General features: G+C 37.6%; 1 protein-coding gene across 2 annotated transcripts in view; it reads right to left on the bottom strand.

Moving 5' to 3' along the window:
* Window positions 1-23,859, bottom strand: part of chrm3b (cholinergic receptor, muscarinic 3b) — a 144,828-nt gene that overhangs the window by 82,045 nt on the left and 38,924 nt on the right. The window contains exon 2 of one of the 2 annotated variants that reach the window (XM_046854572.1): window positions 12,359-12,471. The exons of the other annotated variant lie outside the window; for it this stretch is intronic. The gene's annotated coding sequence lies outside the window, so the exon portion shown is untranslated. The remainder of the gene's footprint in view (window positions 1-12,358; window positions 12,472-23,859) is intronic. 2 annotated transcript variants of the gene reach the window in all.

Raw genomic sequence — 23,859 nt, 5'->3', positions numbered from 1 at the left:
TATAGAAAACAACAAAAACAATCCCAGGTTCCTTTTCAGTACAGTAGCTAAACTAACTACAAATCAGGGCTCTGAAAATTGTGTTCCATCACAGTTTAGTAGTGAGGACTTTATGATTTTCTTCACTGAAAAATAGATAACATTAGAAAAACAATTGTGGCAGTTCAACCTCTTACAGCATCTCCTGAGACAGTGTTACCTTCAACTCCACAACTCCACTGTTTTACATGTATAGGACAGGAAGAGCTGTATAATGTTATTGCCAAAGCTAAATCGACAACATGTCAGTTAGATCCAATTCCTACTAAATTACTGAAGGAAGTGTTATATACAACTGGTGAGCCTCTTCTAAATATTATTAACTCCTCACTATCTTTAGGTCACGTCCCTAAATCCCTCAAGTTAGCAGTTATTAAGCCCCTCATTAAAAACCTAATCTGGATCCAAACACGTTATCAAATTACAGACCAATTTCAAATCTCCCATTTATGTCTAAGATTTTAGAAAAGATTGTCGCTGCACAGTTATGTTCCTACCTGCAAGAGAACAATATCTTTGAAGAATTTCAGTCAGGTTTTAGGCCCCATCATAGCACAGAAACTGCTCTAGTTAAAATAACTAATGACCTGTTTTTAGCTTCAGACCAAGGCTTCATCTCGCTGTTGGTTTTACTAGATCTTAGTGCTGCATTCGACACTATAGACCATGATCTCCTCCTAGATCGCTTACAAAATTACATCGGCATTCAGGGACAGGCATTAAGCTGGTTTAAATCCTACCTGTCCGATCGTTACCATTTCGTAGATTTGAATGGAGAGCTATCCAGGCTAATGCAAGTAAATTATGGCGTGCCGCAAGGTTCAGTTCTAGGACCCCTGCTCTTCACAATATACATGCTTCCGTTAGGAAATATTATTAGAAGGCATGGAATTAGCTTCCATTGTTATGCTGATGATACTCAGCTATATATTTCATCTAAACCAGGCGATACAGCTCAATTAACCCGGATGACTGAGTGTGTTAAGGAACTAAGAGATTGGATGACCCATAACTTTCTACTTTTAAATTCTGATAAGACTGAGATTTTGCTCATCGGCCCAAAAACTGGTATACAGACGCTCCAGCATCTCAACCTGCATTTAGACGGATGTTCTGTAACCACTAGTTCAACGGTAAAAGACCTGGGTGTTATTTTAGACAGCGACTTGTCTTTCAAAAATCACATCAATCAGGTTACAAAACAGCCTTCTTTCACCTTAGAAATATTTCTAAGCTAAGAAATATGTTGTCTATATCCGATGCAGAGAAGCTCGTCCATGCTTATGACCTCCAGAATAGACTACTGTAATGCGTTACTAGGTGGATGTCCTGCTTCATTAATAAACAAGCTTCAGTTAGTCCAGAATGCAGCAGCCAGAGTTCTTACAAGGTCAAAAAATATGATCACATAACCCCGATCTTATCGTCCCTACATTGGCTTCCTGTTAAGTTTCGAATAGACTACAAACTATTACTTCTCACTTATAAAGCACTAAATGGTTTGGCTCCGTGTATCTATCCAGTCTTTTAACACGCTACAATCCGCCACGCCCCTGAGATCTCAAAACTCTGGGCTTCTAGTAGTTCCTAGAATAGCAAAGTCCACTAAAGGTGGTAGAGCATTTTCACATTTAGCTCCTAAACTCTGGAATAGTCTTCCTGACGGTGTTCGGGGCTCAGACACACTCACCCAATTTAAGTGTAGATTAAAACGTATCTTTTAGCAAAGCCTACACATAACACACATCACATCATAACCTTGTGCTCCAGAACATCTGATCACATGCACATTATCAACTTGTGCTGTTAATATCATGAACAGCAGCTACGCTAATTCCTCTCCACTGCTTCTCTTTCTCTCCCCATCCCGAGGCATCCTGAGGTTGCTCCAGCTCCAGTCACCTCCCACCTCGTGATGATTACGGACCTTTAAAGAAGTAGATGCCGAACTCACAAACATCCTGAACCATCTAGAGACGTACCAGTGCCATTTGGATCCCGCTACATGTGTGGAGTTTTGACATTGGACCTCCTGGAGTGTTTAAAGGCTCTGGCATGGAGAAGCTGATGCTGGATCTGTGGTGATCACAAATGCTGAGCTTATAAAACTCGGAGCTACTAACCATATAGACTGTTTAAGACTGCAGAAAGAACATTACTTATAATCTTATACTCCAGTAATCATGTTAGTTCTCACTCTCCAGTGTTCTGTATTGTTGAAAGATTTATGATCAAACTCTTGATGTCACCCAGATGAGGATGGGTTCCCTTTGAGTCTGGTTCCTCTCAAGGTTTCTTCCTCATAACATCTAAGGGAGTTTTTCCTTGCCACAGTCGCCACGGCTTGCTCATCAGGGACAAATGCACACCATTCACCATCACTGTTGATTTGTGTAAAGCTGCTTTGAGACAATGTCTGTTGTGAAAAGCGCTATACAAATAAACTTGACTTGACTTGACTTGACTATTTAAAAACATAGTATTTATAATCGATATGGGCTTTCAAGTCAATTTCTTTTTAAAACACTGAATTTATTTTGTGCTTCCGCCACTAAATGCATGAAAAACACACTCAGAACCACAGTATGTGATTTTATACATGCGGTATTTTGCACATTAGTGAGACTAATTGGTATATTATAGTACTGTACAGTATTAAGAACATGTAAAGGAATGCTATAAAAACAAAGTTGCTTAAAAATAAAAAATAAAAAAACACCATTAAAACCACTAAACAGTAGTAAAATTTAAAAAGTTGATATTTAGAGTGACAACCCTTTGGTAATAAAACCTGTATGTGTCTCAAATACACTAATGTGAATTAGAATAGAATAGAATAGAATAGAATAGAATAGAATAGAATAGAATAGATCATCATTGCACAGGATACATAGAAATTATGTTTCTGTCCTTAAGGTGCATACAAATAAAAATATAATATAAAAGTGTTAACACTTAAAAACCACTGAAAAGGGGAGCGTCTGTGCACGCTGTCATCTTGACTCGTAATTATTTCATAATTAGCTGCTGTGTTTTTCCAAGCATGTTGGAGAATCTTCCACAGACTTTGGAGACTTTGACAACCATAGAGATCCTTTCAGGGTGCATTCCTCCTTAATGCTAGGTATTCCCCAAGATAAGAACCACTGCAACCCTGACCGAGAGAAATCTCTCTAAAATTCATTATCAATATATGATCTAATTTATCAAGTATTTGCCCCCCAAGACAACCAACTCCAAATTAAGCCACTCCTACGTCCACTGTGTCCATTCGTGTAGACATGCTGTACTATATAAATAAAAATAATATAATTATGCACGCTGAAACCAAAATGTCAAAAATCACCACTTTTGCAGACCCCTACACATATAGAGAACTACTCAATAATTAATACTTTAGCCATAGATAGCCCGAGTGTGTGTGTGTGTGTGTGTGTGTTCTTGTAGTGCTTGATCTCTCGATAGGCTGTGAAGCATGTGTTGACCTTTTAGAAATGCACATTCACAGCCGCCTTCAATAATTAATTAGAATATTAATTATAGAATAGTTAACACTCGTCTCCTTTCGTCTTGGACCTGCTCAGATCCGATGCACGCAGTATCTGATCTGTCAACAGATTGGCAAAAAATGTGTTGAGCTTTTTGGCTATTTTTTGAGAGATTAATCTGATTATATGATTGCATACCTCAGCACTTAGATCGGACCACAGTTGCAGCACTTCTAACTCAACACTAAACAGAACACACCACAGCAAAGCACCCACACATACCCCAAATCCAGTCCACAGTTTCAACGCAACTGATTCATTTTACTGAAGAATCTCTAAAAAAATAAACCCTTTACTAAAATAAAACAAATTTTAGACCAAATCCCCAAAACCAACAGGTCATACATTTAGCATGATTTCATGATTAGCATGTATTCACTGATTCGCATCGGTGCTACGGCATAAAAGTTAACAACGGAAAGCATCGATTGAAAAAGTGTGCATTGGATACAAGATGGCATTTGTATCGTGATGCATCGTTTTTAACATATTTGCATCAGTAAAAAACAATTTTTATATATAATTAATAGAAAATGTGCTATATTTTTATTATTTAGAAAGTGATAATAATGTGACAATAATGTGATGACCATTTTACATGTAGATGATTTCTCCCCGTTAAACTGCCTGAATGAGTATATGACGTATCACACCAATACTGAGACTGAAATCCTGAGAGTCACATAGGATATAGATTGTGGCAGACATGGCAGAGGTAGAGCTGCATCTTTTTGGAGAAAAAAAAAAACAGGAAAATAACGTATGCTTTTATTTCATCTTTTTTCTTTTTTTTTGGATTTTGTGTTAGAAGTAAGTGAATTTATGATTTGCTGTCTGTCAGAAGTAATAAAAGTGAACTATTTGTACCAAATTAAATTGCATAACATGGTATTAGTTCCATTCCATCGTATTGCATTGAATTGCTTTGTATTGAATCAAATCGACATCGGATCGCACTGCATCGTAACGGGGGGAATCAGATCTCATCGCATGGGTAGCTGCTTCATATGCATCTTTAATGTATTGTATCGTTGGCTCTACACTGAAGTAGATAAAAGACCCAAGATGGTGATAACAAAGAGAGATACAGCTACTGGTAAAAAAAAAAAAGGAAAAAAAGTAAAAAGTCTTAAAAAAAAAAAAAAAAAAAAAAGACGACTCTTATGTAAAACAATTTCATCTCTAAGAGCAATTCACATGCTCTAAACCCCATGTGTTTATTATGGAGATACAGTATCACATGAGTCAATGAAGCTGAAAAAATGCCCAAGAAACAAACCATTGGACTAATATATACATATATTATTATACTCTCTCTCTCTCTCTCTCTCTCTCTCTCTCTCTCTCTGTGTCTATATATATATATATATATATATATATATATATATATATATATATATATATATATATATATATATATATATATATATATACACCTTGTGGAAATTGATACAAATATGTAGTCATGATTAATTGCACGTTTTTATCTGTTCTAAATGTACCTTAAATTAATACTTTTTAACTTTTAAATACTCTAATCAACATGTGTATGGACAAACATTGCATTTTTATGCAAATATATGTTTATTACTATTGAAACCAAACTCAAGACAGAGCATGAAAACAAAATATCCTTTTAAATGTTTTAAAGTAATTATGGTGTTGAAAAATATGTAAATCATCAGCACACCAAACAGAACTTTTGTGGATTTTGGTGTTTGATTTGAGACTTGGCAAATAAATAAAACAAATGTTTAGTGATTAAAAATTATTTTTTAGTGAAGTTTACCTTTGATTTTTATATTTGAGTCATGAAAGGATGCCGTGAATAAATGTGTGCTGAATTGAAGGTTTTGATTTTGCCTTTTATATTTATTTATTTATATTTTTTATAAAAATGGTCAAACAAAAATTAGTGTTATAAGCATCGCTATATATATATATATATATATATATATATATATATATATATATATATATATATATATGTGTGTGTGTGTGTGTGTGTGTGTGTGTGTGTGTGTGTGTGTGTGTGTGTGTGTGTATATGAGATTTTTTTAGATTGACTGTCCTATTTTTTTAAGTAATGATGGATTCTCTTTTCTCTTTACTTAACTGAGGTTTTCTAGCAGAGCTATTGACCCTGTACTCACCCTGTCCTATAAAATGAACACTTGACAAAACACACCTGCAAATTGTCAACCATTCCAGGTGACTAACTCATGAATATAATTAGACAATGCCGTGAGTGTGCCTAGTTGTCTGCAAAACGAAAGCAGGCTATTTTTTAGAATCAAAAATCTAAAACATTTTCTGGTTTATTTAAAAGGTTTTTTTTCCCCACTTCATAATTTCAATGTCTTCAGCATTAATATGCAATCTTGAAAACAATTAAAAAAAAATAATAATAATAAGGTGTGCCCAAACATCCTGGTACTGTATATGAAAGAGAATAACAGTGGTCTCCCGGAACTTGCGGGGGTTACGTTCTAAGACCCCCCTGAAAATCTGTGAATTTTGGATGCAGCCCCTATTAACCTTATTAAATTCATCTAGACGTTATGTCACTTTATAAGCATAATAGTAAACAGTATTTGACCAAATACATAGTTTAAAATGTTATTCCTGACGTTCCTGCACGGTGCGGATTCCCGTGAATCGGAAGATAATCCGCAACTTGCTGTTAGTCAGGTTCCAAATGAGAACCTGCAGATTTTCCGAACCGCGAATTATCGTGAGTTGACTGTATTTCAAAAATGTAACTAACCTGTGGTGTACAAAAGGTTGAAAGATTGAAAAGATCCCCATATATAAGCAAGAAATCTAATTACATTCACTGGAAATGCAAAATAGTACTTTCTGCAATTTTGCTGAGTATTGTGTTGTTTTTGTTAGAATTAAATCAATGGTCTATTGCAACTTTCTAAGGTTTACTGCCAGATCTTGAAAACTGCCTTCGGTTATGAGAGTTTGGACCAAAAGCTTTTCTGTTACATCTCTACAGAGAACAGACAAGCTTGTGCCTGCTGTAATCACACAAATGCAAATGCAGTATTGTTTATGTGACTGGTTCGATATTCATATCAATTAACCTTTTTCCACAAACAGAGCCCTAACGCTTAACCATTTCACAATTGTCTGTCACAAAAATGACGGTTATTATTCACCAAAAGACGATTCTGTTTCAGTACTATAAAGCTGTTGGAGTGGAGCCAGTCAACCGATGATATAAAAGCTTGGAGCCAGTGTCATTTTGTCACCATGGCAACAGCTGAATTTAAAAAAAGGCAACAACACTGTCCTGAGGGTTTTAAAGATTATTGTTCTGAAAAAAAAAAGAAATATGAAAAACTATTACAATCATGAATCATTGGTCTAAGGAAGAAACAACTGTATTGTACAACAGCAACAGCACGAGTGGGAGCAAAATGGTTAAAAAGTAGCCAAACTGCACTTGAATAAGGTTTGAATAAGGAGCTGCAATCATAATAAGCATCCTGACGATTTTACATATAGCAGTGGCCCTGACTCCAGAGTAGCCGTTAAGAAATTGCAGGAACAATCTACTTTCTGTACACCATTAGGAATTTGTCTTTCAATGTCTAAAAACATTTTTGGACACCTGCCAATAGGATCAGCTTTTGGAAAATAGTCCCCATTTGCCACGACAATAAACTCTACTATTCTGGGAATATTTACCACTAGATTCTAGAGTGTGCTTGTCTAGATTTGTGCTCATTCATCTACAAGGGTGTTAGTAAAGCCAGGTACTGATGTACAGTAGGTGAGGTGAAGAAACCTGGTGTGCAGTCAGCCTTCCAGTTAATCCCAAAGGTGTTCAATAGGGTTAAAGTCAGAGCTCTATAGCAGGCCACTCAAGATTTTTACACAATTCCAAAGCATATGTGGCATTGAGTAAAAGACAGGAGGTGGAGCTGGAGGTAGCAGAGCTGAAGATGTTGAGGTTTTCGTTGGGAGTGATGAGGATAGACAGGATTAGAAATGAGTTTATTAGAGGGACAGCGCATGTAGGATGTTTTGGTGACAAGGTGAGGGAGGTGAGATTGAGATGGTTTGGACATGTGCAGAGGAGGGACATAAGTTATATTGGTAGAAGAATGCTGAGGATGGAGCCACCAGGTAGGAGGAAAAGAGGAAGGCCAAGGAGGAGGTTCATGGATGTGGTGAGGAAAGACATGCAGGTAGTTGGTGTGAAAGAGGCAGATGTAGAGGACAGGGGGGTATGGAGACGTACTCAAATAAGATTTCAAAAGCATTTCACAGTCCTTTCTGTTTATACCCCATTTCTAAGCTGGCAATACTTAATAAATGATGTGGAAATGGACTCCAACTGGCTGTAATTTGGAGAGAAACCAGATATGATTGTTTATGCTCTACAGGTCCTCTCTGTTGTTTTTCCCCCTACAGATTTATGTCTGCTTTTGAACCTATGGTTTGCCAACACACTGAAAATATTTAGCTTCTGGTGTTTCATAGAGAACAAGCGATACGGCTGCTTTATGGTTCTTTAAGCAAGCAGATGGTCCTTGTCTGTGCATAAAGTAGAGAAAAATATATACCAGTCTTCTACTTTTTGGCAGTGTTCATTTATTTCTCACTATTGAGTGAATTTAAGGCTTTGCAGTGAATAAAATGATAAACTGCCAATGCTTGGAACATGTTGCGTAATACTGTAATAAAAAGAACACATTTATTCACAATTATGATAACAAATTATTCAATCATTCATCAGTATCACCTACACAAATAGAAAAAATTAGGAACATTGTCCATATTCTTTTTCCTTTTGAAAGTGCAACAATTCAATGAGATCAGTCCACACTTTTGTGTTATTTATCTGAGTATGTTTAAGAACTCCTGCATCCAAAACTCACTCCTTCTCTTATTCAAATACAGAAACTGCTAGTCTATAGTGCAGCGGTAGATAAAAAGATACCGGACTGAATTCAGACAGCGTGAGCTCTGGAAATGCATTCATCGTGATACTGTTACATAAACTATCCGAATGTTACAAATCGCCTAGCAACCTGATACCACAAAAATAAAAAAGGTGGCTACTGCAAGCATTTTTGTCTCTATTAAAAACAACAACAATGACCTTAAAGTACCTGCTGGCTTTAGTTATCATTAGGCAGCATGTTATTTACATTTACATACACCGTGGGGGTTGTTTGTACCCTGGATATATTGTGCACTATTGCTCATAAATCAGAGGACTATCCATGGAATACAGATTCTACACTGAGAATTCGGACAGCACTAATAAATTCAACACTGTCAGATAAGATCGGAAGAAATGTGGCTTTTAAATGCACAGTGAGAGTTTAAAGAGAGCATATCGTCTTATACAATAAGCTAAACTTTTCTCTTTCTTTTCGTAACTGTCAAGATATAATGCTTCTGAGAAACCAGTGATCCTATTCCTTTTATAATCTCAAGATCTGCCTGATCTATTCAGATACACTGAAGGAATTCTCATCAATTGGAAACCATTTTCTGCTGCTAAGAATGGCTTTACATGGACAGCTGAAAAAACACTGGTGGTTTCTATGGATGATGCCATTCAGATACCATGAAGACAGCTTTCAACTGTTAGTAACAGTTTTGCTACATTGGTTTATGCCTACTTCTACATATCACTTTGTCCTTAACATCTGCCTCTTTCAGCATGTCTTCCATCATCACATCCATAAACCTCCTCTTTGGCATTCCTCTTTTCCTCCTGCCTGCAGCTCCATCCTCAGCATTCTACTGAGAACAATGGTTTATAACCTCGTCTGCAAATGCCTACAGGATTTTGATCTGTTACATTATAAAATTAGCTTCTTATTCAGAGTTTGTATACATATGTATTACTGTACAGTATACACTTTCACACTCTGACCAATTCATTCATTCATTCACACAGTCACAAAAAAAAAATTTTGATTTTAAGTTTCTATACATAGGTTCTATCTAGATATCAGAAACTAGCTATAAATCTAAATTTGCATACTTTTCTGTGTATAAAATCTTACAATTTATACAGGTACACCTAAACGGACAATTTAGATGTGTTCCTATAGAACCATCATAACTTGAAATTATCCTAAGTTGCGACATGGAATAGCCCAGTGGTCCCCAACCCCCGAGCCGTGGACCGGCACCAGTCCGTGGGTCAATTAGTACCGGGCCGTACAGAAAGAATACATAACACATTATTTCTGTTTTATTTATCTGATTCTGAACAATGTTTTATTTTGGAAAATAAACGGATTCTCTCCACCACATCTGTCTATGACTCACTCTTTATGCATGTCATGATGCCTCGGTCACATGTCTTACCTCCATTCACTACCTTCTTAAAGGGGCTCCGGCCGCTAACACATAATACATTACCGCAAAATTCAAACCCCCAAGCGAGCAAAATGAACAACAAAACAACACAGTGGATTCACGTTTATAATTATATTTAGGAAATACCAGTTTTTATGCCGGTCGTCTAATTTCTTTTGTTGTATTTATTCACCACACCTTAAAAGTCAGTCAATGAAAGTATTGTCTGATATTAAACCGGTCTGTGAAAATTTAGTTTGACATTAAACCGGTCCGTGGCGCGAAAAAATTTGGGGACCACTGGCCTAGCCTACCCATGAGTCCTAAAGAATGGTGATCAGTATGGGGTAGTATACTGTCATTTGTTAATAATTCAACATATTACTGTACATAATTTAGCAAAACAGAGCAATTCGCTGGAAATGTTTACTTTTACAGTATACAGCATCTCACAAAAGTAAGTACACCCCTCACATTTCAGCAACCATTTTAGTAAATATTCTCAAGGGGACAATATTATAAAAATTAAACTTGGATATATTTTAGAGTACCGTATTTTCCGGACTATAAGCCGCTACTTTTTCCCCACACTTTGAACTCCGCGGCTTAAACAACAAAGCGGCTAATATGTGGATTTTTCCTGGGTTTTTCCCGGTTTCACAAGCTTCAAGCCAAAAAACTGAGCCCCATAACATTAGACCAATGAAATTGCAGAATGGGTTCAGGTTAACCAATGAAATTCTTTATATTAAATCAGATGCGCTCCCACTGAATCGGGCCGCACCACATCATAAATATGGATGAGGTTCCTCTGACGTTTGACCTGCCGCTCACTCGGACTGTCTACAGGAATGAGAATCATTCGTCACACTGAAAACAACCGGGCATGAAAAAACACACTTCACCTGTGTTCTGAGCTGCACGGCATCGGGAGAAAAGCTTCACTGATGGTGATTTTTAAACGCACAACGATGCCAAAAGATAAACTCCCGATTCTGGTAACAAAAGTGAGCACACTCTAAGTGATAATAGCTGTAGGTTGTGTAACCATGTAAAGCCACATGTTCTATTGATCATGTTCATGGTTTTTGTCTGCTTAACAGAACCATACAAAATTGTGTACATTGTATTAGAGCAGTTAAAATTTGCTGCTTTGAGTAAAATTCTCTCATACTGACCACTGGATGTTTAACATGGCACCTCATAGCAAAGCCTCTCTAAGGATTTAAGAATTAAAATTGTTGCTATCTACAAAGATGCCCAAGGCAATAAGAAGATCAGTAACACCCTGAAACCGAGTTACAGTACAGTGGCCAGGGTCATACAGAGGTTTTCCAAGTCGGGTTCCACTCTGAACAGACCTCGCAAGGGTCCATCTAAGAAGTTAAGTGCAAAAGCTGCTTCAAAATAACAGAAGCATGAGTGCTGCAGCATTGCTTTAGAGGTTGCAGTTTATTTCAGTGGTCAGACTATACGCCATACACTGTAACAAGTCGGTTTACATGGCAGTCGTCCCAGAAGGAAGCCTCTTCTGAAGCTGCTCACAAGAAAGCCTGCAAACAGTTTACTGAAGACAACCTGTCCAAGAGCATGAATTACTGGAACCATGTCCTGTGGTCTGATGAGATTAAGATAAACTGGTTTGGCTCAGATGGTGTCCAGCATGTGTGGTGACGCCCTGGTGAGAAGAACCAAGAAAATTGTCTCTTGCGTACAGTCAAGCATGGTGGTGGTAGCATCATGGTCTAAGGCTGCATGAGTGCTGCTGGTACTGTGGAGCTGTGGTTTATTGAGGAAAACATTGATTCCAACATGTACTGTGACATTCTAAAGCAGAAGATGATGGCCTTTCTTCAGAAACTGGGCCAAATGGACCTTTTCCAGTTTAATAACGACCCCAAACACACGCCAAGATGACAACTGCCTTGCTGAGGAAGGTGAAGGTAAAGGTGAAGGTGATGGAGTGGTCAAGTATGTCTTCAGACCTGAACACTATTGAGCACCTGTGAGACATCCTGAAGTGGAAAGTTGAGAAACCATGTTTCTTTTGTTGTATCATTATGTCATCGTCAAAATAAAAAAAATCGTAAGTTAAACCATTGTAACTCACGAACTACCTGCACCTGCATCCCAGAGAGAAATCTCTCATTTATATTTAAAATACAACATCTGGCAGGATTTATCAACCAGAGTTGTCATCTAAAGGATCAAAAATCCCAGTTAGCATTATGCAAGAGTAGTGAATTTTCCTTTTTTTTATACCGATTTAAGCTTTGTGTCTCCTTCACATTATGCAAATGTAAGATCTTTGCTGTAATCACTTTTTTTCTGGATATGACTCAATAGTTTGCTAAAAAGTGATGCATTGAAAATACAACAAAAGCTGCCTTTGAAAACCCAGTAAAGCAGTGTGAGGACCATGGAGATGGACCTACCTGATGTAGAGGATGACATCTACAGGGTCCCGCCTCGGCAGTGTCCACTATGGGCAGTGTCCACTTCTTGCCCCTTAGACACTGTCCTAACTGACACACATCACATGCGTGACCTGGACGACACAACAACATAAAAAGTGCTGAGTTCATGAATATATTTGAGGGACACATACTAAAAGCTGAGACGGACACACTTTTTTGTTGAATAGTCCTAATATGAGCCTGAACATTTGATTTAATTTGAAAGTCATAAAAAATGTACATATATTCTCACATTTGCATGTAAAGGACAGCATAAGAATCTTTCAAAGCCTAGACCGAAAACATGCTGACCTTTGTTACAAGCTAACCTTCAACAAAAAATTTCCGAACAGCCGCCTTTATAGCAAGAACTGCTTTCATTACGTTATTTCCTTTGATACAAAAAGCGACAAAGCAAGAATGCTTAAATATACAGCCAATAAAAAACTCAGACTTCCCCCACAGGCATTCACAACGTTATGGTTAATTAACACACATTACTTCGTCCCCTATAATTGCTGCTCATCATATCTGACTTTGAAAGAGCCTTTTGTATGAAGAATCTTTATCTTTCCTGTGCAGTTGCAGAAAATTGTAAACAATTTATGCAACAATGTTTTGAACCCATTGGTTGATTTTGTGAACACTTCTGAAAAAAATTAGACTTATCCTGAACCGTTTCACAGCCAACCGTGTCTGATCCAATAGAGCAACATTTGGTCATTCTGTCTGGGTAGGAGGGAAAAGCATAATCTACCCTCTGTTAATCAAAGCAATACTATCCAAATTGTGTGCAGCTTTAAGCTCATGTATGTGGAAGAGGGCAGAAAGCACTTTCCTTTAAGTTTGTTGCACAGCAAAAGCAGGAGTGTGAAAAGATGTAGATGGCTTCATGTGTTTTGGAAAGCATGTATGCCCTCTCTGATTGGTAGATAGATGGATGGATTGATGGATGGATAGAAAGGATAGATTGAAAGATGGATGCAGACAGACAGACAATTATTTTAGAAGAATAAGGAGTCATGTGTAGGTGGGAAAAATTCTGCATGGAAGTGCAGTTCAAACCAGTCAGGAGGAATAATTCCATTCAAAAGTCAAAACTGAAATAAAAAAACAAGCAATAGCCAGACAATGACCAGAGGGGCAAAAAACAGCTTTGCAAGATATCAATAGGTGGTATTTACTACTCATGAAGTCTATGGAACAGGTCACAAAGTGTTACTTTGTAATGAGTCTGAATGTAAAGGTCTCTCGAATAGTGTGTGTGTGTGTGTGTGTGTGTGTGCGCGTGTGCGTGCATGCATGTGTAATTAACAAGACCTGCTTGGGAATTGCTATTCGTGTCGGCCATATTTGCAGGTAGTGGTGTGCTTGCTGTAAACTGCGGTTCCCGTCTGACTGAGATAAGACAAAATTGACTGCAAAAACTACCTTTATATCAAATTGATTTGAATTTATTTACTTACTTGCACATTAAAAATACATTTTATATGATATTTTGCTAGGCAGATGAAGGTGATAAACGTGGCTCATCGCTCATTTATTATCTGTACATGGTCCTGCCAAAGCAGTGCAGCCATTCATAGACGGAACATCACTGATCTGGTTACCCAAACATCTTCCTAACATACATTATGGTGGGTTTTATTTTAATTTGTCAGATGGCTATATGTGTCTACATACAGTACCTTACAGTACAATGTTTTATTTTCCACAGATAATGTAGTGGACTGTTTTCATGAGACATTATCTAATTTGATATGGTGTTTGCATTTGCCATATTTTATTACTGTCTACATGGAGTTCCATTATTTCTTATGCGTGCTATTTTAATTGTAAAGTGTTGCTCTTAATCAAGCAGCAATGTGAATTTGTAGGTGAACTACTGATGGAAGGTGTGAAGAAAAGATGGATGCAGGAAGCTGAGCTTTTTGGTGGCTGTGCATCTCTAAAGAGCATCTCAATCCTACCCCTCCCTCCTCCAAAAAAGCAGAAGCAAATGGATGAAGATCTGAAATAAGGACTGGTGGGCACAAGATTTTAGAATTTAGAAAACTTAAACTTTCAGTCATTCACATGACGTTTTTGTAGACTAGCAGAGTGGTTTATGGCCCTAATTATGTGTGCCGCGGTTGTATTATACAAACTCGGAAGCTGTGCAGAATACCTTGATTTGGCAAATCAATTAGGTGTGCACAAGAGCACATTAAAAAGTTCGTGTACATCTTCTGCAAGGGAATGATGAATGAGCTGATATGAGATCTGATACGGAAGCCAGTTGACGAGAGGCATCCAAAATTGAACGGAGATTTGAGGAGGCGCATTTTGTCCCTCAAGAAATGCATCTTATCAATGGCAGTAATCGGTTTAAAGCATTTGCATGGCAGAATTTTTATTTTGTTCGGTTTATAGGAAGGTTTTATACCACCCCTCTCAAAACTGATCACAATTTCATTCAGTTTGGGCAATTTTATTCAGATTAAGGTGTTTATATGGAGCATTTTCATTCGGATTGGACTTTTAAACTGATTACAATGCTTTATGCAAACACACATTGTCTTCCCATAGAAGATACAATTTACCGCCATGTAAGCCATATTTCCATAATCATGAAACCCAAAAGGAATCCTTCAGAGAAACAGGAACAACATTTAAAACTGCACACTGACAACCATTTACATTTATGATATTTGGCAGATGCTCTTATTCAATTATACAATTATCTCAGTTATACAAGTGAGCAATTGAGGGTTAAGGGCTTTGTTCAAGGGCACAGCAGTGGCAGCTTAGTGGTGCTGTGGTTTAAACCAATGACCTTCTAATCAGAAGTCAAACATCTTATCCACTGAGCAACTGATCCCAACCAGAGCTTGGGATCGTCCCTGGTACCCCAGAGCTGTGGTATTAGTAATTAGTAATTTTTACCGCACTTTTGCTCCGATTTTGTTTTGTTACGATTGAACAATCATACAGTAGCTAAAGATCATTGTAGTTTATGTTCTGAAAAGAAACCAACCCAGAGCTGTCACACTATAGTAAAAGCTTTAGAAAACACCACAAATGAAATCATTTAATAACCAACATTGAAATTTTAGCCTCCAAAAATACATTTGAATGTCTAATCAGCTACTTATGGCTCATGTAAATCTATGATAATATGTACTGTTAGGTCATAACCCGCACTAGTAATTAGCCAAAAAAAACACACAAACACTCGGTGTTACAAAGTTGCTTAACTAAAGCACAGCACTGCACACAGCCAACACTTCTAGGAGGGTAAAGATTGAGTTAAATTCGATCAGCATGTTCCTGCTGTCTCGCTCTCCTCTGAAGTGCACTTATCCTGCAGCTCGCTCTCTAATGCAAACTCGGATGCTGCCAAACTCCCCGAACGTGGCGACAGAATCTGTCATAAAGCTCCTGCCAGCGAACAGGGGCAGCTCGCTGAATCACAGATCGCTCCACGGCTTTCAGATATAAATGCAATCTAAGATGTTTTATAGCAAAGTTAGGAGCAGGGCTGTTTAGTGGTTAGCACGTTTGCCTTACATTTCCTGGGTTTGACTCCTGCCTTTGCCCTGTGTGCATGGTATTTGCATGCTTTATTCATTCCTTTGCTTCAAGAATTTCTTCAGGGTTCTCTGGTTTCCTCCTCTCAGTCCACAATCATTATTGCTAAATGGCATTTCAGAGAAAAATTCAGATTTTAAACATTAGTATGTAAATGGGGGTATGATTGTGCCCTCTCATGGGTTGACACCTTATCCAGGGGGTCCACCAATTTTAACCCAAGGTCCCTGGGATAGGATCTGGGTCACCATGTGACCCTGTTTATTATAAGAGCTAGTAAAAATGGATAGATGGATTGATAGTTTAACAGTTTTAAAGTTAGTGCAATTTGACTGCACCGTGTGACGTGTCCAACAAGAGGCATTAGCTCCCTTTATTGTAATGAATAGGAAGTGGCAGCTTGGTGGTTAAGGCATTGGCCTTCAAATTGGAAGGTCATGAGTTCAAATCCCAGCACTACCAAGCTCCCACTGCTATGCTCTTGAGCAAGGCCCTTAACCCTGAAATGCTTAGTTGTAAGTCAATCAGTTTTGAGAAACACTGGAACCTGTCAAAAACCATCAACTTCCACCGAGGCAGAGCAAACACACAAAAAAAGATAAAGGTGCTTTTAGATGCCACATGTACATTACAGCACAGTGAAATTCTTTCTCCACATATCCCAGCAATATTAAGAAGCTGGGGTCAGAGCACTGGGCCAGCCATGATACTGTGCCCCTTGAGGACAGAGGGTTAAAAGCTTTGTTCAAGGGCCTAAGAATGGCAGTTAAACGATACTGGGGCTTGAACTAAAGACATTTCTTTAATAATAAAGTAATATCTGTAGCACTTAGTGATTCTCCGCTGTCCTGCCATTGTGTGTTCTAGTAGTTACCGCGCATGAACCACGCGAGAGTTCGCTTCCGAACTTGTGCATGTACATTGTTATTTTATTATTTTATTTTAGTTGCCATTGTTGCTTTTATGCAGTAGATACATAACAGTTTATTTGTTTTTAGTATTTTAGTCTTTATTTGATATTTTAAAGACCATTTTGTGGGAGTCCCACAAATGACACACACATGAGTATTTTATCGCCCGCACCCGCATTCACCAATTAAATCTTGTCCAGCGCCGCACTGGTTTGCATTGGGTCCCGCGGGAGTGCAGGTCTCCAGCTTGAACCACCAACCTTTCAATCAGTAATCCAGAGTCTTAACCATTGAGATACCACTTCTTTGGTGGTGTGCTTACCATGCTTCCTGTGGGACATGTAAAGCCAGTCAACCACAACAGTTGTTCTTACCACAGCAGTGCAGCATCAAACCATCAGAGGAAAGCGGAAATCTAACCCAATTCTTCCTAGATAAGCTCACAGATGCCCACAGCTGGCTGTGATTGAAAGGATGAGAAAGAAAAGATGAAGCCCCCCCAAACAGACAGCATTGCTAATATTGTTATAGCTAGTGAGAATGAATAACGGCTCTCGCATTGTTAGGATTAAATAAACAAATTTTATTTCATTTGTTAGTAAGAACGAAAGAAGAAAGAAAGAACTAACATTACTAATATATTTTTTTATAATAGCAATATAAACAAATTAGCTGTCATTTATTCTTATTTACTCCTGCTGTGCTTGCCATCAGCTATTACTAGGCAAAAGAAAAAAACAGATCTCAACAAATGTCAGGCGCAAAAAACGTACTGGAAACCGGAGTGAATTCAACGACGGCCATTTAATGAGAAACAAAAAAGAGCAAGACAGAAAACACGAAAAATAGCACCAAACCAGGCTAAACTAAACCAGGAGAAAACTGTGGCAGAGTGAGAGCAAAAAACACACAGAATCTTGCACGCTAAGAGAAACCAAACGGAGTAGCTTGGGTAGTCCGAAAGGTTCATAAGCCTAAGCTGTAGAACGGACAATGAGCTTGTGGGTAAACGGGGTTATTATAGTGTGGTGACTGATTTGGACCAGGTGTGGATGATCAGTAAGTAGGTGAGCTGCTTGAAGTGATTGGGGGGTTTGGCGAGGGTGTGGCTGGTGGATCCCTGACAACAAACATGTTTTTACATTAATTCTTCATGCAGCTGCTGAAAATAACGCAAGGCATACCACTAATAAACAAAAACAAAACTGGTGCAAGGAACATCACGGTAGAAACAAAAAGCATTTAGTATAGATATGACCTTTATTTAATCTTGGAACCATTTACATATAACCCATTTGTTGGATGCCGTTATCCAAAGTGACATACATTTATCTCATTCATACAACTGAACAGCTACGAGGTTAAGGAACTTGCTCAGGGGCCCAGGAGAGGCAGTTTGGTGTGGCTGAGATTTAAAATCACAACATTTGGATCCAAAGTCCAATGCGTTAAGCACTTAAGCTACTATACTGAACTGTATCCTTTTACCCAGATAGCTCTGCTCCTGCTTGTGAAATCAAATTTCCCACAATGCAGCGTGGGTGTAGATTAGACTCCTAATGACAAGGTTGTGAGTTTAAATCTCTGCCCTGCCAAAGACTCTTGCTCAGCTCAATTATATGTCACTTTCAATGAAAAACAAATACAACAAAAAAACACCTGGCAAATTAGTATATAAAAATGACACACACCCGCACACTCACACACACACCAGCACACAGCATCTCCGGCATGCTGCTATTTTTAGCCTTAAATTGTATAATGTCCAATCAAAGGTCTGACCCCTCATGTGGCATTTATTTGAAAACTAGCGATTATCAGGTAATATTACATTAAACAGTCCAGATAAAGTTGTTTGATCAGTCGCTTTGGTGATGGCAAATGGTAAATATTAAGTGAGCAAATATTGATATACAGTTTATACTCTATACTGGATTGCTCACAATTAAAGCCTAGAAGAAGTGGTGTTCAGTCCAACGTTTTATCCTGTCTCTCCATGTGTATCATACCGAGACATAGCTAAGAATAATGTTTTGTTGATCATTTTTTTCTCTGTCTGAATACAGTCTTTTTCAAATATATATATATATATATATAATTATATAATATATATAAATTTTTTTACATTAAACTACCCCCCAAATTAATAAATTGAAAGGGTGCCAAGGCTACTTTTGATTTTTCTTCCTTTTGATTACAAAAAGAGCCATTATTAAACGTTTTTGTGCATAAGTCTCGCTGTAAACTGCGAGGACATGTTGATTCGCAGGTGCACGAGAGAATATGAACGGTGTCGTTGAGAGATCACTGCTGTCTATTCAGCAAGAGCGAATCAAATCAGTTTGTCTCTGACCAAAACACAACCTTTTATCTCGTAGAGTAAGGAAGAGTGCCTCAACTACACAACCTGCCTAGTCACTGAGATTGAAGACTACAAAAATTAAGGGCTTTTAATATAAAATGGTAATCTGGAAAACCTCAGCTTCATTGCCTTATGTCTGAAATATGTATGGAATAAAACATTTGCAGGTGTGCTGTTATAAATATATAATAATTTTTTTATGGGGCAAGCAGCCAGAATTGATGAAACACACATAAAAAACAAAAACTACATTTATTGCCTATCACAGAAAGGAATTCACTGACTGGGAGAGTCAAAGTCTAGATAAACAAATGTCAGTATGATACTTTGAAATTGGGTGAAAATTAGGAGGAAGAGAAACCAACATGATATCTGAAGCATTTTTAGCATGTTATTGTAACCTTGGAGCTTTAGTGATGGCACAAAATGTATTTCATAACCTCGAGACTTGTTGTATAATCTTTCAGGTTTTCTCGCAGTGCACAAACCTTACTTCCTGTTTGAAAGCCACCATTGAACAAAATTTTTTGGCCCGTTCTGGGCAAACCGTTTCCAATATTATTTTGTCCAGGATAATCAGAAGATGATTTCCGCCAATTTTGTTGTTGCTTTGACATAATTTGTACATTAATTCAAAAAAAGTTGGGACACGGTGTAAAATGCAAATCTCAAATACATATTCTATTCAAAATAAAACAAAAACAACATGTCAAATGTATAAATTAATAATTTGTATTATTTAATGGTTGCAACAGGTCTCAAAAATGTTAGGACAGGGCCATGTTTACCATAGTGTAACATCACATCTTCTGTCTGTATACATCTGAGATCATTATACATCTGAGATCAAGTTTTAGGAGAGGAATGTTGTCCCATACTGTATGTTTCTGATACAAGATTCTAGCTGCTAAACAGTTCTGGGTATCCTTTGTTGTATTTTTCATTTCATGATGCCCCAAATGTTTTTAATTGGTGAAAGGTCTAGACAGCAGATCAGTTCAGACCAGGTCAGCACCCGAACTCGTCTACTACAAAGTCATGCTACTGTAATATTGAGTCATGCTCAGGCCTCCCCTGAAAAAGACATTCTGAATGGAAGAATTTGTTGCTCTAAAACCTGTACAGTGGAACCTCGATACTCGTGACCTTGACACTCGCAATCTCTATAGTTAGCGACTTTTCATTTGGAACCGGACTAAGAGTAACTCTCGAAATAAAACATATGACATATGAGTTTACAGTACAGTACATGTACAATTCCCCTTGAAAAAGAAAGCATCAGAAGGAGAGAGTCAAAATAAGGTTGCACTGTATATACCGTTTAACATCGATAGAGCCGTTCATAGCATTCTGTTTTAATTTACATTTTACACAGTCTCCTAACTTTTTTGGAATTGGGGTTGTAATAGGAATAAAAATGTTGCAGTTTGCTACAGATGCGGTTTGCAAACTCTGACTAGTGCACACTCTGACCATCCAATCAAAGAATGTGAAAATGTCAACGTTATTGTGTGCCTGCTAGATGGTCCCGCTGTGGTGTCACCAACTTCTTCAAACTACATGTATTTTACACTACAGACACTTACACTGTTGATTCTGAGGGCCTCATTCTTTAATATAATGGCTGAAATATGATTGGATAGAAACTCGAACCTAAACACACACTACCGGAAGCAGCACAACCAAGAGAAATGTGGTGAAATGAAAAGAATAGACTATTGTAAATTATTAAATAAATACATGCAGAAAAGACCTTGCTGGACAGGCCTGCCACTGCTATAAATACAAATATAAATATATTATTTTATTTAAAGGTTAAACCCTCATGATCTGACTAAATCTATTTGGGACTCCTCTGTGAATAATTTGGGCTGGACAACGTGTATCTACATTCACTGTACAGCCAAACCACTTAGGATATCTTTTATTAAGAGTAAACCGCATACAGGGCATGTCACTTAAATAGACAAAACCTGTACATTCCTTCACATGGATATAAGTGGATTCCTGGCTATCCTGGGATTTAAACTTTCTGGATGGTAAGAATCACCGATTCGCATCGGCGCATCGGCATAAAAGGTAACGATGTGATGCTTTGATTTTAAAAAGTGTGCATCGGATACAAGTTGGCATTTGTTTCGCAATGCATCGTTTTTAACATATTTAAATCGCTCAAAACCAATTTATTTATATATAATAGCTGTGCTATACTTTTATTATTTAGATATCACACTATGGAGACTGATGTGTGTCCTAAGAGTAACATAGAAAACAGATTAACATGGTAGAGCTAGAGCTGCATCTTTTATTTTTGCACTACAATGGCTTGTTTGTGAAAGGGCCATGTGTTAGAAGTCAGAATGGAGCTACTGTATGCTGCTCAATAGTTATGAGTATCCTTTATTGTATTTTTCGTTTCATGATGCCACAAGTACTTTATCTTCATCAAAGTGCAACACTAAATATACAAAATAAGACGGGTCTCTTAAAATGAACAAGTAATTTGTGTCTTTTTTAGAAAAATGTACATTTTTATTGCTGAAATTGCACACAAGAATATCAGTGAAAACTAAACCCATTTACAGCATTTGTCATATTACATCGAAATGCAAATACAAATATATAAATAAATAAAAAAGCATAAATATAAAAATCTATTTGAAATTAGTTTTAAAAAGGTCAACGCGCTGTATGGTCTTTTCTTTATATTTTAGTTTGTAATGATCCCAAACTTTCTTGGAAACTTTCTGTTGTGTTCTTTGGCCTGAAACCTCTCCTTACCCCTCGCTGTTTATCTCCATTCCTCCATTTTTCATTCTGCAGCATCTTCTGTCTTTTACCTGTCCATGGATCTCATTCATAAACATGGCATACCCACAAAACTACACCATTTACATTACATTTGTGGCATTTAGCAGACGCCCTTATCCAGAGCAAGGTACAAAAGTGCGAAAGGGTTATTATTACACAGAATTACACCAAAAAGTGCATACGCCAATTTCCACTTGAAGGTTGTGATTATAAAAAAACGAACTTGACGGGTGAAAGTGATTAAACTCTCTGTATGCACAAGTGTATGCACGAGTGGAAACACAAAAGGCGAGAAGGGGAATTGGCTGCACACATAGCGCATTACAACCTTTCATGGACTTTTATAACCCCAAAGCGGTCCAGAGTTTAGCAGGTGGTGCATCAGCAATAATGGTCCATAGGTGCTCTGTTTGTAGTTAAATAGACTAACCGTTTTAGTATTCGAATTACTCGAGTTACTCAAGAAATCGTTTTTATCCCTAGTGTACACAGATACAGTTAATGTGTATAGGGATGTTGTGAGAATATATTAGCATAAAGACTATCATAGTAAGCATGTATTTGCAAAAAAAAAGCGAATCCCTGAAAAATGAACATTCTTACATGAAGCACTTGTGAATTTAAGACAAGAAATTGTTTACTGTGTAATTTTTTTCTTTTACTTCTACCAAATACAATAGCACAACACTACCCATGCAGATTTCACAAAACAATACCAGATGATGGACATGGACCTGCAGCAAAGCGGTACTCCATATTTTACATGACTCAACAGGTTTAAGTTTGTGCACTTCGTCGGAAATCAATTTGACATCCAACCCTATAATAACTTGCGTGCGTAAATTTGCCAAGAACCGTCAGTTAGAATTAATGACTCATAATTTATTTGATGTCATTCATTCAATGTTTTGTAGAACTGTATTGGCTAACAGGAGCTTGTTACATTCAGAGCTGGCAGATGTTCACCCATCTGAACACACATCTGTCTTAATGATGATTTGAACAGCAACAGCTGTTTAGGAAAAGCTGGCTAATTTGCAACAGCGAAGCAAGCTGACGCATCAATACAGGAATAACAGAAAGGTCCATTAAGAAAAAAGTCTTGGACCTTTGTGCTTTTGGTGAAACAAAGCGATAGTAACAGTTACACCAAAAGCAAACTGGGTTCTTGAGGATTCCTGATGAGTGGTTTATACAGCAGTTAGTTCCGATCCACTAATTTTATTTGTCAAGTAGAGTTCCATGGATGCTTATATTTAATATAACCACCTGGAACATTTCCCACTCTACTTGCCTGAAATCGCTGTCTACTTCTTGCTGTCTACTTCTAGATTTTATCAGCAGGTGAGGCAAATGATACATTCCTTATATACATGTAATCTGATATCAGAAGATTGAGATAAACATGAATTAGGACGCTTCCAGGAATTCCACAAGGGACATGGTTAGCACGAATCTACAAATACATGTGAGCTACATAGTCAGCTAACCGTCAAGCTACAACCGTTGAAGCTTCCTCAGTAGCTACAATACTGTATATGAACAAAGCTATATGGAATACCTGATGTTCTAGCCATACTGTATGTGGCTACATACACAATTGTATAGGATGTCTTTGAATGCGATTAAATTTTGCCTTTATTTGAACTAGGAGATCCAAACCTTTTCCAGCACGACAATGCCCCTGTGAACAAATTGAGCTCCATGAAGATATAGTTTACATTTGGCACAAACGAATCATATGGACAGGTGTTGTCCATATTCTGTATTTCCACTAGTGGAGCAATTGTTATGCAGAATTTTGGCACAGTTGTGATTTTTAATTA

This window comes from Silurus meridionalis, chromosome 7 (genome assembly GCF_014805685.1).
Source record: "Silurus meridionalis isolate SWU-2019-XX chromosome 7, ASM1480568v1, whole genome shotgun sequence".
NCBI lineage: Eukaryota > Metazoa > Chordata > Actinopteri > Siluriformes > Siluridae > Silurus > Silurus meridionalis.
The sequence above is the reverse complement of the archived record's forward strand: the minus strand, read 5'-3'. Positions and strand labels throughout refer to the sequence as shown.